This window comes from Ostrinia nubilalis, chromosome 10 (genome assembly GCF_963855985.1).
Source record: "Ostrinia nubilalis chromosome 10, ilOstNubi1.1, whole genome shotgun sequence".
NCBI classification, from domain to species: Eukaryota; Metazoa; Arthropoda; class Insecta; order Lepidoptera; family Crambidae; genus Ostrinia; species Ostrinia nubilalis.
In genome coordinates, this window is record NC_087097.1 from 2,765,721 (window position 1) to 2,781,097 (window position 15,377).

General features: G+C 38.3%; 1 long non-coding RNA gene across 1 annotated transcript in view; it reads right to left on the minus strand.

The window, feature by feature from the left end:
• LOC135075687 (uncharacterized) overlaps window positions 1-15,377 on the minus strand; it is a 545,949-nt gene that overhangs the window by 233,785 nt on the left and 296,787 nt on the right. The gene's annotated exons all lie outside the window — the stretch shown is intronic.

A 15,377-nucleotide genomic window follows, 5' to 3' on the forward strand; every position in this document is an offset into this window, starting at 1 on the left:
AGATAATTTAATTAATGTTATAAGTAATTCCATTTTCATAAAAAATACTCTATTTATATTTACAAACGTGCATTATCATTTTGTAACACTGTAAGGCTGAGTTGCACTACCTTATTTTAACCGTAACAATAACAATAACTTTGCTTGTGCTTTTTGTATGAAGTTTGACAGATTTTTGACGTTTATCAAAGTTAAAGAAGATGGTGCAACTCAGCCTAAGACTTCTAATTCGTAATACAGATGCTCTCAGTGATTGATATGCTAATTTTTTTATGTTTATATTTTTAGCCAAATTCACAATTCAGTAAATAAAATATGGTAATCATAAATTATGGAATAAAATATTCAGCAATCTATTTTTAAAAAAAAGTGTCTCAATCAGCGTCAAATTGAGGCAATGCATTTCAAATAAAAAGTGCAAAATTAGGTAGTAACTCAAATATAATTCAAAGTTAAGCCCTAAACTAACAAAAAGCTTGTAAACAATTACCGAACAATTCCCCACTTTAAAGTTAACGCTCTAAAATTGGGGTAATTTAATAAGAGCTAAAGACCTCTCAACCTGTCTGAAAAACGCGACGGAGTCAACCCTGGAATTAATGGGCCAAGTAAATTATGTCAACCCTGACTCTGGAGTGAAAAGCTGGAAATTAGGGCTACCAGCCATTATTAAGATTAAACTGCGTGTTTTTGCAACCGTTTCTTTTTAATTGAGTTCTAAATTTAGTTTTAAATGCGAAATGTTTATAAAAAAAAGTTTATTTCTTTTCCTGATGTAGGTAGGAGTTTTGGCCTAAATTAGTCCTAAAATTATTTATTTATTTAATAGGACAACCAACAAGACATACACTAGAATACAATCAATATTTACAACGTATTTAAACTTAATTAGGACTAGCGGCCGCCCGCGACTTCGTACGCGTGGATCCCGTTTTACCCCCTTCATCTATCTTACGCGGTTTAGATTTTTTCATACAAATGTTTTTTCCCGCTAACTCCTTTTCCCGTGGGAATTTTGCAATATCGTGTTGTAACTAAGCTTTAAGTTTACTAAGGCACCTGCATGCCAAATTTCAAGCGTCTAACTTAAGCGGTTTAGATTTTTCATGGCAAAGGATTTTCCCGCTAATTCCCGTTCCCGTGGGAATTCCTAAGTATACTATAACCTGCCCAGGAGTATGAAGAATAATTGTACCAAGTTTCGTTAAAATCTAGTAGTTTTTGTTTCTATAAGGTACATACAGACAGACAGACAGACAGACAGACAAAAATTTTACTGATTGCATTTTTCACATCAGTATCGATCACTAATCACCCCCTGATAGTTATTTTGAAAATATATTTCATGTACAGAATTGACCTCTCTACAGATTTATTATAAGTATAGATAAAAGGATTTGAAATTATTATAATAATAATTTTTCTTCTTCTTCTTCTTCTCCTCTATGGCTATTGTGTTTCCACGTTTGCCAATGTCACGTGAGCATAGCCATTACACGGTATAAAAAGTTATAAACCTTGGGGTAGAGTGCTATTAGGTATAGTCTAGCGTGCACACCTAAAACAGACAAACACAACGGCACAGATAAGACAACACAGTTAGTATAAACATAATAAAATCACGAAAAAACAAGAGAACAGACAACAAGGTGAGTAGAAGGAGGGAGGAAGGGAAACAAAATAGTTAGTGGAGAGGGGGAGACGTGAACATTTATTATAGTTTTATTTTATTAATTAGTATGAATTTTGATAGAATGTCTAAAATAGGGGAGTTAACAAGACCGAGGATTGACTTAAGATTGCAAGGACGGGGAAAGTCTTGAGGTAGGGAGTCGTATAACGACGCGCCTACCCTGGGACAGTTAAAAAATATGTGGTCACCGCTTAAAAAATATTCATAAACAACTTGTCAAAATGTAGGTAGTTACTTTCACCGCTTAAAAAATATTCATAAACAACTTGTCAAAATGTAGGTAGTTACTTTCTGATTTGACAATTACGGAACTACAATGATTTGACAAGGGAAAGCAAATCTACCCACAACATTACTCAGTCAATCGTGAGACGCGATCGGGTGTGCAAGTGTGCACAAACTTTGTAGTGAAATTGTTCACCGCTTAAAAAATATTCATAAACAACTTGTCAAAATGTAGGTAGTTACTTTCTGATTTGACAATTACGGAACTACAATGATTTGACAAGGGAAAGCAAATCTACCCACAACATTACTCAGTCAATCGTGAGACGCGATCGGGTGTGCAAGTGTGCACAAACTTTGTAGTGAAATAAAATGAAAATCCTGTTTCTACATTATAAATTCGTGTGTATAATGTTCAGTTATGTTCTCGGTTCGTGAGTGAAATAGGTATGTAGTAAAATTATTTTCTGTGTTTGTGTTTTATGACATTTCGGGTTTTAGTCAAACTAGCAGCTGTCAGATTGATATTTAATTTTGTCAGACGCCATAATGATTTCTCATATTATCAAAAATAATGAACTTCCTTGTTACAAGTCTCTTCCTTGTTACATTAAAAAAAGTGGTGTGCATTTGTGTTTGAAGAGCTTGTTCCAGAACAACAAAGGTGTGTGCGGGTGCAAGGTAAGTGTTATACTATTTTTGTAATTTTACAGTTAACAAGGCATTGTAATGTAAAAAATAAATAAATAAAAGCAACAGGTAAGTATTATACCACCGCTGCACCAATTGGCACTTTTTTGTAGAATATTTTTATTTTTATTTTCGAATACCTAATAGTTCAGCAGTTCAAAAGACAACCCCTCACAAACGGGCTTTTTACCCAGAATTTCCTTTCACTATGAAGTCTCTCAAATGTCGGTAGGTGTATTTTATGATCGTACCTAATCCATCAACTCGTAGAAAATTCTCGTTCACAATACGCCAATCTTTCGCACCTATTCGGAAGTAATTTTGAGAAAAAAGATGGCGGGCCTCCTGTGGGTTCCTGTATTTTAGTGTTGATAGGGAACGGTAGACACCGCTATCAGGTATGAATAAAACGTTGGGGTAGTTTTTTGTAGTGTTTAAAAATAAGAAAATGTTTGATATAAGTAACCAGCGGTAAATTATTATTTATTTTACTTTAACTGTGAAAAATATTTTTGAAATATCCCTAAAATAGCAAAAAATATCTTGGCGATTTCTTTTTCGTTCTTGATAAGTCATTTTTTCATTTTACTTCCAACTTTTAGCAAAAATATGATAAAATAATGTGCCCATATTATCATTAAAAAAACATTTTTGTAACTCATTAGCCAAAAAACCGTCTCAAAAACAGTGGAACACCAAAAACAATCCATTCATTACAGTCGAGGGGCCCGAACCAACGGCCCGAAGTTAATGTGACCTTCCATTATTATGATAAACACGCTCGGCCAAACCGATATTCATAAAAGATTTCAGAAGGCTTGTTATATTATAACGTCATTTCGAAAAGAATATCAAATATGACCCAGAGCCGAAGGAAGGGTTAAAAGGGGTGACGGAAAAAAGATCGAAATGAAATGCTCCAGATGTGTACATAGGCTTTGTTATTCTAGCGAATACTCACTATTCAAAGCTTATATTGAAAAAATGGTACATTAGAGTTTTTCGTATAATTTTAGCCACAGGATATCTACTGCCGAACATCCCACAATAATTTCCACATGGCCCGGTTGGTAGCGGCTTGTATCCAGCACTTTCCTACTACCTTTATGAGGTCGTCAGTCCATCTTGTCGTGCCATTTAATTATAAGTTGGTAATATTCGTTCGTTTCAACCGAATGCCGTCTAGTCTGCTGGACAAAGCCTCCCCCATGAATTTCCTCAACGACCGGACGTCCTGCGCTGCATACACTTACTCGTACTTGAATTTTATTTAACTTAGCCAACAAAAATGTTGGCATATTAACTATAGGCCAAATGTTACCTACATGAGACTTGAAGCAAAAGACAGCTTGGTGTCAACGTCAAAAAAAAACATTCAAATTCAAATTATTTTAATGCATTGGTCGGTCTTTGTTAGCAAGATTCATTCCATTTCATCACATATTCTGTTCAGTCTGCTTATCTTCATACCATACATTTCTGTAGTAAAATACCGCCTATTTTAAGATGCTATAGGTTTAGATTGACGAGCAGAAAACCTACCTCTCGATAGAAATAAAAGAAGCGAATGCAATCACTCGGGTCGACCATCAGTCAGCCTAGAGACAAATCCAATACAGGGCGTACAATCGATGTCCTTCCACTTTCAATCACGGATTAAGATTAAAATGGTTGTATTTTTGTACAGTGTGCCTACCATGAGTTTACGTTAGGTGTGCTCGCTAGCGACTGCGTAAAAAAATGACATTAATTGTATGACATATTGTGCAGCGCCCCTAGCGGCTACTTTCAAGAAACAAAATCTTCATAGAGATTTTTGACGTACTCGCTAGCGAGCACACCTAACGTAAACTCAAGGTAGGTACACTGGTAGTAAATTAATTTAATGGATTTAATGACTTAGGTACTCTAATTTAGGGCACAACCTTAGACTAAAAACAAATACCCTGGACCGCAAAGAAAAAGGGTCGGCTAGAAAATCTTCAATATTTTCAAAAGTCCTAGCTCAATTTAAGTATTACTTTGGTTACTTTACACAAGGACTTACTCTAAATTGAGTCAAAAAACATCACTAGAGTTTCACTTTGTCAACTGTCAAGACGTATGAAGAAAACTGAGCTAGTCTACTCGTAGATTTAGTATGATGTGCCTCATATTTTTGCGCTTACTCGGTCTCTAAATGTTAATTATAAGGCAGAAATTAATGACACAGAGATGTTTTATACTAATAGGTTAAAGCTTCAAGATCCTTGGCTCCAAGCCAAAATGGTAGCTGGTTGGTTCAAAATACGTAATATAAAGACGACAATTCATTAACACTCATTTCTCCATCTCGGCCGAATCAGGGAAAGAAATGGTGAATGTCGGATTATCTGAATACTATAATAAAACTTGCTTTAACACTTTATTCCGGGAGAAAACGTAATAAATGAGTGCTTGGATCTGTATTGATTGTAATATTAGAAGATACTCAGTGGGTTTGGTCTTCACTACTGTTGTAAATGCGAAAGTAACTCCAATTTTGATCAATTTTTAATAGAGATAGATAGATTAGACCTAGAAGATTTTTTAGCCACAAAATTATAACATTAACTTTTTAAGTTGGGAACACATCATAAAGTGGGTACCTAGCTAGCATTAGAATAGCTTAGAATTGTTTGGAGAAGTAAATCTTGGACTACCAGATTGAAAAGTTTGAGTCTCTTACCAATAGACCTTCTGTGCCTTTCTGCATATTGAAAATGATAGCACTTCGTATAATTAAAAACGTAAAAGTTAATTTGTTCCGATTTAAACTGGTTCCGAGCTACAATCTGCGGTCAACTTTGTCGTTTTAATGGATGGCTAGACTGTATGACAAATTATTTTTACCGAATGTTTTACAAGGTTTATAATTATTAGACACTTTAAAACGTCATGTAATGTATTTTTTGTGAGTGACACTTAATTGCTTGTATTGAATTTCATTTAAATTAGTTTCAGTTTTCAGTATACTTAAGTACCTTTATCACGACTGAATAGAATACAGAACATTGGTAAGTGATAGTGAATGAGTGAGTTTCGTAAACAACACAAAGTAAACACTTTTGTTTTTCTTAAAGCTACATTAAAAAGATGCGAGACTAATAACCGCTATAGTGCTGCATATTTGAATGAAAATTATTAATTCTTCAGTAGTCTTTGCGTGAAGGGGTGAAAATATCCTCCTATTCAACTATTCAATCTCAAAAACATGATATTTATGTTTATTTACACATTTATTGATAATGTTTGACTCGATTGACTATTATTCTATTCAGAGACCATAAATACCAAGTCATCCTTCCCATCCCTTTCAATTATAGACTTTACAACCGCAACAGAACCTAAGGGCCATAAACAGTTCATTGGGGATCCTAGTTAACACCCAATATTGCCTAATAAATAATATCCTTCCATATTAATTTAATGTGGGATAGGTTTATCTGTCTGTTGTATCCATTAGATACATATCAGTTACAATTTAGTGGTTGATATTGAAGGGTTATTAGGCGTTTTACCTTCGAATATATCTTTTAAATGGCTCTATTCTCTGTAAATAACAAATTCATCATGTTGCAGAATGGGTCATCATAGGTCATGTTGCAGAAGCCTGTAATCGACAAACTATCTTTAATGTGAATGATTTTGTTAATTATTTATGTCATCATATTTATCAAAAAGTAGCTAGTCCCTTATCTGTACAACTACTTAGTCAAGTTCTGGGGTTTGCTTTTATGAATTGCCTATTTTGTTTATTTTGAGGTACTCGTAGCTAGCGTGCCTTTTGTGACGCTATTTTAATTCTGAACAGATCTAATCTATAAGTACTAATAACGAAGTCCATAACGTATGTTGTAAAGTTGAAAACTGTAAAAAAGTTTTTTGATTCACGTCTAAAAATATTACTTCTATGATTTTTTAGGTTAAATTAAAGTAATATACGATACTTGCCAAGACAAGCCAACCCTTTTAACTTACGAGCAGCGAACCACCACACAACTATCCTGCAATTTTAGTTCGAATCAGAATGGCGCGTTAGCTCAAGAGTTACGAGGCAATAATTTTAAAGAGACGAGACGCAATTTCGGTGCGTGATAGAAGCTGCGATAATGTCGCTTACTACATTATGTCGTGATATACGTGGTGGTGTATGACAAGAGCGTTTGGCAGAGCTACATTCTTTGTTCTAAAAATCGTTGAAAATGATGGCTTTTATCTGTTTTTTACATCAATTAACTCGCCGACTGAGGTTACTAATGCTTGTCTCCCGCTTCGCAGTGGAAAAAAGTAGGTAGATATTTTGTGATTATTTCATTGCGTTTCCCAAGATGGCTGTGCTAGATGAGCAGTAGTAAGAGGAAAGGATTAAGTGTTATGCAGTCTGTATACCAAACTGACCAAAAGACTTTCTATGTCTTGTCTGTACAAGTCGTTGACATAAATCTTTTGAAAAAAACCACCACACCAAGCTGTCGGGTTGTCGGTGCACTTGGTGTGTAGAGTCCTTTATAGTAGGTATACTTACAGATTACTTACCTATTACAGAATCACATTCCAAAAGTGACATTCGATAGCAATGAAAAAAAAATATTGCATCTGGCTTTATCATAATAAAAGTGAATAAACTTAGGCTGAGTTACACCATCTTACTTAACCCTAACAAACGTCAAAAATCTATCAGAAAACACCGGTTATTTTTATAGTTACGGTTAAAGGAAGTTAGTGCAATTCAGCCTTAGACTTGTTTGTTCTTGTGACTTAAACGTCCCCACTATTTACACTACGACACTTGGACCAAAATTCCTCGGGTACACCGAAGATAGACGGCCCTCGGGTCGCTTGATATAGGGGGTCCTATATATCCTCGTGGCCAGCCAACTAGGACCCCCATGGTGGCCCATCACGCTCTTTTCACACCCTATTTGTACAGGCTAAGGAGGAGGGGATAGGTCTCAAGATACTGGTCCAGAACTCAAGGGTGCGGTGATGTGGGGCTCAAGAACGCGACTACCTATTCATGTTTAGTATTAGGGGAAGATTAAACTATTAGGACCAGATATCGCTTCTATTTTTGGAGACGACTGTACTGACGCTAACGATAATGTGTAGTTTACTTTAGATTGTTATGTTGTTATTTTATACTGTCGTTTGATTGCTAAACTAGAATGACAGAAGTAGTTTAGGGTTAAAAGAGCTTTTTTTTAATCACAAATAAAACTATTTATTATTTACTCATTGAAACAAATAAAAAAGTTATCTATAGGAATGTAACCTATCTATCAATACCTTCCCAACAATCAAAGATAGACCTAGCCTACTGTTTGATTGCACTCTACACAAAAAAAAAATACAAATTCGATAAACCACAATTCCATCAGATTAGAACAAAATAATAACAGTTTATTCTTTCTTCAGATATTATAAAATGAATGAAAATACAGCTTAAATATGGCAAACGTCTCACCGTGTGGCCACGCCGTGACCCTTTCAAAATTCTCAATTCCTTAGCACAATAAATTAGCAGCTCCACAAAATTGAGTCGCTTATTAAGGAATATTAACAAATAACCGTCTAAGGACGGTTGAATTGTAACAAATTCCCCGGCCTTAGCGACCGAGGCCTTTAATGGGGACTTGTCCCACCATTTGAAGGTTATATAATAATTTATCGTTAGAATAATCTTTGCTTTGACTTCAAAGAATTAGGAATGTCTTATTTCTAGAATGAAACAGTTAGATTTTTGTTCCACCCTTAAAATTAACTTACTATGTTGGAAGTGCGCTTAACAAAACTCTTGGCAATCTGAAAAAAGGCAGGTATTACCTAGGTCCTAGTGAAATATTTTTTTAACATAATAAGTTACATTAACAATCCACAACACCTCATCCCGTAGCCATTGTTTCCCACCGGGAAATTCCCGTATATTAAGTTTATTTGTTCATTTGCCATTACCGTCAGATATTGTATTATGTAGTAAGTACCTACATTGATAGGTATTATTAATTCACAAATAAAAACATTTCAGAAGGCAACCAGTCAATGTTAAGTTTTGGAAAATAAGTTTCTATAAGTAGAGTGATCTAGGAATCACTTTTCGTTTCAACTAAAAGATGTCTACTGCTTGACAAAGGCCTCCCTTTAGGATTTCAACAACGACTGTTTCTGCGCTACCCGAATCCATGTGCTTTCCTCGACCATCACTACACATAATAGATCGTCGGTTCACCGGATGGGAGTCTTGCCCATACTGCCCACACCGGGTCGTTCGGTCCATGATCGCCACACAAGAACTTTTCTGCCCCAACCGAATTGAGTTCTACTATTTCTAGTACCTAATTATCGTTAATACAAACTCTTTGATGACGTTAACCCACTGAAATCTGCTCTCCCAAGGCATTTCAACCAGGATTGTATTGTAAAACTTTATTCACGATAGTGTGGAGGCAAATTCGGCTTTGTGCACGAATTTATTGTTATTTATTTACAGCTACAGATAAACCGAAAAGTTTTCGTTTGCACAGTAACTAGCACATCCAAGTATACATATCTGTGGGAAAATGACCTCTATTACAACTGCATAAGATGCTCAGTGTTATGCTTGAAATGCCATCATCAGTACTACAACAGTAATGTTACCATGCAATGGAAATGGGCACTTCTGTACTGTTTGAATTAGTACTTAAACTTTTACTTCTATACTCAAGAAATTAGTAGCAAAGCAGTAAAACAATAGATAATGAAATGTAAGAGAAAAAGTATTTTTAACTAAAACAAAAATACCTTAATAAAGCCAGAAAATACCCTGAATAAAAACTGACCTCTTAACCCTTAACAGAGCATTTAGGTATTATGTGGGCTGAGTGTGAGTGTGATTTTAGTTTTTGAACGTTTCCCGCTAGGGACGCTGTACGTAAGCGCGTTTGATGAAAACACACTAGGCCCTCTGTATTACCCTGGCCGTTACATGAAAACTTTTCTCTATAGGTACTTGCCTTAAAAATTGGAATATCATCCGCTAATGACTTTAACAATGCGGTCTGGGTGGAAACAGCTAATCCCCATAGTACATTATCCATAATTTTGCTTAATTTTTCATTAAACTCTGTCGAGTGGGCGTCATTTGTCAGGTGACAACTGACAATCGGCCATTAAATCAATGGCACGACCCATTGTTTCGGTTCGACTTTAAAACAAATTGCCAAATAGGCCGAGGGCCAGTTATGGCCAACTAATTTTAATCGGTAATTACTCTCTACTAAAACAATCTTATTTACAGTAAAGTTCATAAAATCAAAGTAAAAGCAAGATCTTTATGTAAAAATCATATTCTTGCAGTATGAATTAACTGTCAGAGCAAATACTTAGGTAAGCTCGTAAAAAAAATGATTTTGCTGTAGAAGAAATGACTCAGTAAATTAGTTGCTAAGTTGGATAAAAGATTGTTTATTGATAAGATCTAAGAGCTCTAACATTAACTTACTCCTAGAATGGTCCTTTCTCTTTTTGTTAGTTCTTATGTGAACTAAGGCCTATAAACGTAAGTTAGGTAGGTAGCACACTTAGGCTGGGTTGCACCATCTTACATTAACTTTGACAAACGTCAAAAATCTGTCAAACTTCATACAACATACACCGGTTATCGTTAAAGTCACGCTTAAAATAGGGTGGTGCAACTCAGCCTTAGGGTGGATTTGACCAAACAAGAGTAAATATTAATCTAGAATAAATCGTCAGTTTTGACATAATATTTCCCATACTGAAACTGTCAATGTGCTAGTTATACCAGGAGTTATTCTCGGATAGAAGTTTAGCCGAATCGGGCCTAAGTATATTTGACACATTAGCGGGTAAACTAAATTTAAAAAATCTTAATTTTGTAAACAAAGACATTTACTAAATATTAAACCTTTGTTACACAAACAATTTATAAAGTTATTCCAACGATCGCCAGATCCAAGACTACGTTCCCCTTATAGCCAGCGATTGCGGCGAAAAATGTTTGGGTGAAGCCGCGGAATGGAACCCCGGACGGGGTTGCCAGGTGTCCGGTTTGGCTTTTTACGGACTTGTCCGGCCAAATATTCTCTTGTCCGGCCTATCTATCTATTTGTTAGGCTTTTTATGTGGCTGTCGCGCCAGTCGAAAGTCGAGTCACATAGTGATGAGGATGTTAGGCTACCGATTCACCGATTTGAAGATAAGATGTACTCACTCATGACCTATGATACTAATTTCACCATGAATAACGTCAAATAAACAATCTCTAAAACAATAATAATGATCGCCAGATCAAAGACTACGTTCCCCTAATAGCCAGCGATTGCGGCGAAAAATGTTTGGGTGAAGCCGCGGAATGGAGCCCAGACCGACAGGTATAATTATGGCCGCCGCTCATTGCCAGGGAACACAAATTCATTTATTCAATCCGCTTTTGCCAGTTTTCACTTGGAAATAGTGGTCATTTTTCATTGAGGTAAAGAATGATACTTTTTATTTTTAGTTGTGCTAAAAATGGAGATGTAAAATTTGAAGAAAGACGTTAGTTACTATTTTGTTGAATATTAGCGGCCCGCCCCGGTACGCAGGGGTAAATATAGGAATCTCAACAAAAAAAAATCAGAAAAAGGGGTAAATATAGGAATCTCAACAAAAAAAAATCAGAAAAAAATTGATTTTAATGGTGAAAGATTCCAAATCGGTCCAGTAGTTTTTGAGATTATTTTTAAGATAATGCACACTAATGTGACACTAAATATGAATAACGTTCAATAAACACTCTATAAAATAATAATAATGATCGCCAGATCCAAGACTACGTTCCCCTAATAGCCAGCGATTGCGGCGAAAAATGTTTGGGTGAAGCCGCGGAATGGAGCCCAGACCGACAGGTATAATTATGGCCGCCGCTCATTGCCAGGGAACACAAATTCATTTATTCAATCCGCTTTGCGAAAGGTTTTGCCAGTTTTCACTTGGAAATAGTGGTCATTTTTCATTGAGGAAGAGGATGAAGTATACGAGAGAAAGGAAACACGTCTATTGTGTGCACGGTTTATTTTAGACTGGCGTTACATTTCGGGTCTTACACTTTTTAACTGACAACTAGTTATCTTAAACTACCTACATACACTACAATCCTTCACCCTTATTTATCGTTAATTAACATTTTTTTACGAACTAAATTTATAACTACATTTCTATGTACGTACGTACGAATAAGTTACCTTAATAATAATGATAAGTATACAAACAATAAAAACTACAATTTATATTTTGGAGGGTTGAGCCTACACTGTCGTATCGGTCGGGACTGGGGCGGCTCGGGCGCAGGCGGGCTGGGCGCGGACGCGGCGCCGCCGGCGCTCGGCTCGCGCTCGTTGCTGGGCGGTTGGGTGGTGCTGGTGGTTCCCGCTGGTTCTTGGCTTGGCGGGCGCGTCTCCTCTGGACCGGCTTCATTCATAGTGGTACTGGGAATAGATAGCCTGTTCTCATCCTGTTTATCTGACAGGGGTGAGTTAGGACAAATGAGTGAACTCCTTGACCTACGTTTGAGCTGATCAATATGTCTATGGTTCTCTCTCCCTAACCCATCTAGTACCTTATAGTCGGTACCTCCTATTTTCTGCGATACCTCCCCTGGTAACCATCGCGTCGTACCTTGATAGTTCCTATACCATACTTCCTCCCCCGCGTGCAATTCTCGATTATCTCCTGGCTGTCCCCTACTCTCTGCCTGACGCGCCTGCACTATACTGACTCTGTTCTCGACGTTAGGTCTTAGGATATCTAATTTGGTCCGGAGTCGCCTACCTAACATGAGCGCCGCAGGACTTTCTCCTGTGGTGCAGTGTTCCGTGTTACGGTAGTGTAATAAGAAAGTATTCAAAAATAAGTGAACGTCGAGATTTAGTCTTATCGCCTTCTTAATAACTTTTTTAATCGTGCGAACCGCATTCTCGGCCGCACCGTTCGAAGCCGGGTGATAGGGGGCAGTAAAAAAATGAGCGATACCACAACCTCGCAAAAATTCTGAAAATTCTTTGCTTGTAAAAGGGGGCCCATTGTCCGAAACTAACTGTTTGGGAAGTCCCCATCGCGCGAATAACTCCGAAAGTTTATGAATAGTACTCGTAGCCGCAGTGCTCGGTACCTGGAACACTTCTAGCCATTTGGTTTTAGCATCTATAATTACTAGGTAGGTTTTATTAAAAATAGGTCCCAAAAAGTCTACGTGCAACCGCGACCACGGAGCGGCGGGCCAGGGCCAGGGGCTGGGCGCGTGGCGCGGCGGCGCGTCCGCCTCCGCCGCGCACGCCGGGCACGCGCGGCACAGCGCCTCCACCGCCTCGTCGATCCCCGGCCACCAGACGTAACTTCGAGCTGTCGCTTTTGTTTTTACTATTCCCATGTGGGATTCGTGTAATTGTAATAATACTTTACTCCTACAATTTTCAGGTATGACTACCCTGTGACCCCACATTATACAACCTAATTCCTCATAAATCTCATTTCTGCGATTAAAATATGGTTGTAAGTTTTTAATCTCGGAATTACTAGGCCAGCCGTCTCTTATGTAACTGAGTACCCGACCTAACATAGCATCGCGCTGCGTTTGTTTTTTCAACTCATTATAATCTAGTAACATCTCATTTTGCGCAAAATGTAAATATGTTTGTTCAGGTAATTCCAAGCAATCGCTCGTATTGGGTAATTTTAATGAAACGGGGAGCCGAGACAGGCCATCTGCTCCATTGTCTTTAGAGCTAACAAATTCTATGTCGTATGTATAAGCCGCTAATTTAATCGCCCAACGCTGTAACCGGCTTGCCGCCATTTGCGGTATGCCATTTTTAGGGCCGAATATACTGACCAAGGGTTTGTGATCGGTTCGTAAAACAAATCGTCTACCGTATAAATACTGATGCAACTTTCCTAAACAAAACACAATCGCAAGCGCCTCGCGATCTATTTGCGAATAATTTTTCTCTGCGTCAGTGAGCGCGCGGGACACATAGATAACGGGCCGCTCCCGCCCCGCGCCCGCGCCCCCCGCCCCGCCATCAGCTGTGCTCGCAGACCGCTGCGTCAGCACGCCGCCTATGCCGCGGGCGCTTGCATCGCATGTTAAATATAAAGGCTGTTCCGGGTCATAATGAGTTAAAACTTCAGCACTGCTTAAAATTGACTTAATATGTAAAAATGATATTTCTTGTTCTTTGTTCCATCTCCATGGCACATTTTTTTTTAGTAGTGTGTACAGAGGTGCTAGAACAAAGCTAAGATTTTTAACGAACTTCGCATAAAAATTAACTAAACCTAAAAAGGATCGTAATTCTGAAACATCTCGGGGACGAGGGATTTTTTTAATAGCTTCTACTTTTTCAGGATCTACTTTTATTCCCTCTTTTGAAATTAAGTATCCCAAGTATTTAACCTCATCTACCATGAATGAGCATTTACTTCTTTTTAACCTCATTCCATGACTATGTAACCTTTGAAGTACTTTACTCAGAGTAGCCAAATGTTCCCTGTCCCCTCCCCCTGTCGCAATTATTACGTCATCTAAAAATATTTCTACGTTCGGAATATCTCCTAGAAGGTTATACATAATGCGCTGAAAAATTCCCGGGCTTGAAGATAAGCCATAAACTAGCCTATTGTATTTGAATAGCCCCCTGTGTGTGTTGATTACAGTGAGTTCATTCGAGCTATCTAACTCAACCTGATTGTAGGCTTGGGAGAGGTCAATTTTGGAAAACATTTTCGCCCCTTTGAGACCAACCAGGAGGTCCTCGATACGCGGTAAGGGGAACCTATCAACCAACAAAACTGGATTTAATGTTATTTTGTAATCAGCACAAATTCGGAGTCCACCATCCGCCTTCCTCACCGGTACTAAAGGCGTGGCCCAGTCCGAGTGGTCCACGGGCTCGATGACGCCCGCCGCCAGCATCTGGTCCAGCTCGGCGTCCACGCGCGCCCGCAGCGCGTAGGGCAGCGCGCGCGGCCGGCAGAACACCGGCGCCGCGCCCGAGCGCACGCGCAGCGTCGCCTTGCACCCGGTGAACCGACCCAGTCCCTCCTCGAATAACTCCTTATACCTATCGAGTAACGATGACAAACTATTATTATTACTGTCTTTAATACAATTGTTATTCGAAACCTGATATTTATGAAACGGTGGAATGGAGATATTTAATTCGCTAAGCCAATATCGCCCTAATAGGGACGTCGTCCCTCCTTTTATTACAAATAATTCTAATCTTTTACAAACATTATTATATTTAACTTGCGGTTTGATAGTACCTAACGGTTTAATCTTACTGCCATCGTAGAACTTGAGTATGGTTTTACATGGTTCTATAGGATTAATCTTGAAATATTTATGGTATGTAATTTCACTTATACACGATATGGCTGATCCCGTATCGACTTCCATCACTATATTGTGTCCATCAATAAGTAAAGACAGGCTCACCGGTTTATATCCGTTCAAGTTCAGCTGGAATAATTCCTCTTCTGCTTGCGTCAGCCGCTCATCCGCGGCGTCCTCACCGGCAGAGTCCTCGGTGAATTCCGTTACGTGATGCATCCCTCGCTTGAAATCGCCCTGGCTACCCCGCTCCGGGCACACCCGCCGCAAATGCCCGCGACGCCGACATCTACTGCAGATGAATTCCTTGTAACGGCAATTTTCGTGGCGATGGTCTTGTCCGCCACATGCGCCGCACGCCGCATCCGACGGGCC